Source organism: Staurois parvus, unplaced genomic scaffold, assembly GCF_062004578.1.
Source record: "Staurois parvus isolate SC_StPar_1 unplaced genomic scaffold, SC_StPar_1.0 ptg000234l, whole genome shotgun sequence".
NCBI lineage: Eukaryota > Metazoa > Chordata > Amphibia > Anura > Ranidae > Staurois > Staurois parvus.
This window is the reverse complement of record NW_028318030.1, coordinates 5,871,207-5,873,328: the sequence shown is the minus strand read 5'-3', so window position 1 is coordinate 5,873,328 and position 2,122 is coordinate 5,871,207.

Sequence of the window (2,122 nt, the reverse complement as noted above, 5' to 3'; positions counted from 1 at the left end):
AAGCTTCTACTCTTCTACCCCCCTCTCTCCTCTTCACAGCTAATAAAGTGCTCTCAATTTCCTTTCATGGCACCGCCCTCCAATCACAAGGACAGACCCTTTAAAACGTCACTTCAGGAGGTTTCCATTGGCTTCCAGCCTCCCAGAACCAAATAATAAAACCGGAATGAGAGAGAAATGAGCAGTTCATGAAGTAGCTCTGGCTGTGCCTTTAATGGCTGCACAGTGAGGGGTTCTATGAGTGCAATCATCAGGCGGCTCCATATAAAGGGCATCAGCCTGCTTCATGACACCACCTCTTGTGCTGTTTACCCTGAAGAGCGATCCCAACACACAGACACTTCTCCAGGACATACAACACGTGTGATCTGTAAAATCTCATCTGACTAGCCAAAACGGATCCCCGCAGGACCGCACTGAGCCTTTCCACGTGATCAGTCATTTAGAATGTCAGCTCACCGGACCAGTTTTTGTTTTTCTGTGCAATAACACCAGCCACAGAGTCAGGGCTCCCCCCTCCCCCTTCTCACATTAATTAAGCTGTCATCTTAATTAAACAACACACATTTCCCCTGTCAGGGCAATTAATAACCATAATTATTATTACATAGCGGAGACGCGACTTTCTGGGCATCAAAGGCGGAATAGAGAGGAGTTCATTAGCAGCTCCATTCAGCCCTGGGAGCTGCTCCACTTAGCTGAGTAATGGTTAATTTATGGCGCTGGCAGGGGCTGTTGCTGCGCACTGAATGGAAAAGCACCAGGAGATCGGCCAGCGCAGGTCGGAGCCGTCCACACGCCAGACAACTGATGTTTTCTTAGGCGCCAGCCTCGGCCCCATCAAACGCAGGAGCCACCTCGGGGAGAATGCCACAGATTAACCCCTCGGATGCTGGACACACACACATCCAGACATCACACTCGCTTCTTTTCTTTATTATTAATAGCATTATATTTGGTCTTTAGATTTATTTTACATATTGTTTTTATTTTATTTTTTATTTTTTCACTGTCAGGCTAAATCATATCCAAACCCAAAAACTAAAAAATACCAGCATTGCAGCTTACCAACCCTTAGAAGTGTTGGCTGCATTAGCTTTCCTATCCTCCCGCTTTTTCTTCATGTTATAGAGTGACAACCCCACTGAGCAGCGTTGTCACCCCACTGAGCAGCGTTGTCACTCCAGAACAAGGAGTGTGATAGGACTACAAAACCCCACTGAGGTTGATTTATTAAAACTGGAGAGTGCAAACTCTGGTGCAGCTCTGCAAAGAAATCAGAGATGTTTTCTCTTTGCTGATTTGGGTTTTCTGCTCTGATTTCCTCCCACACACCAAAAACATTTGGGAGGATTTACTAAAGTCTACATGCGTTTTCCATTGCGTTTTGCAGAAACTCACAACTTTCCATTTGACATGATATCCTATGGGACAGGTTCACTCTCCGCGTTTTCACTCAGTGCATATTTTTGGAAAGGGTCTGGGACTTTTTTTGGGCCTGTTCACACTATAGAAACACAGTGCAGATGCATTCTGGATGCTTTTTTGCATGCGTGTTTTTGGTGCATTGCAGTGCGTTTTTGTGACGTTTTTATGCATTCCACTTCATTTTTCCCCCTTTCTTTTTCTTTAATTTAAATAAGGACATGTGCATTCCAGTGCGTTTTTTGTGCATTCCAGTGTTCCAGTACAGTTCTGTGCAGAAAAATGCAGCACGTTATACTTTTTTTTTTACAACCGGAACGCACTGGAACTGCAAGCACTGATGTGAACTATGACACTGACAACTATATAATCTTCTTTCTGTGCATATTGGATGCAGAAAAAAAGCAACTGAAACGCGTGTAGTGTGAGCTGGCCCTTAGGGCTAGTTCACAATAGATGCAGTTCAGTGCACTTTTTTTCTGCCTCAAAAATGCATGCACAGTGTTTTCCATGTATTCCAATGGCCTTAGTTCACACTAGCGTAGTCAATTCCAGTCAGTTTCCAGTGCAAAAAAAAGCAGAACATGCTGCATTTTTTTCTACACAGGACTGTACTGGAACATGGCAAACTACATCAAAACTGCACCGGATCTGCGTGTGGTGTGAACTGTAAGCAAAAACGTATCTGGAATGCATC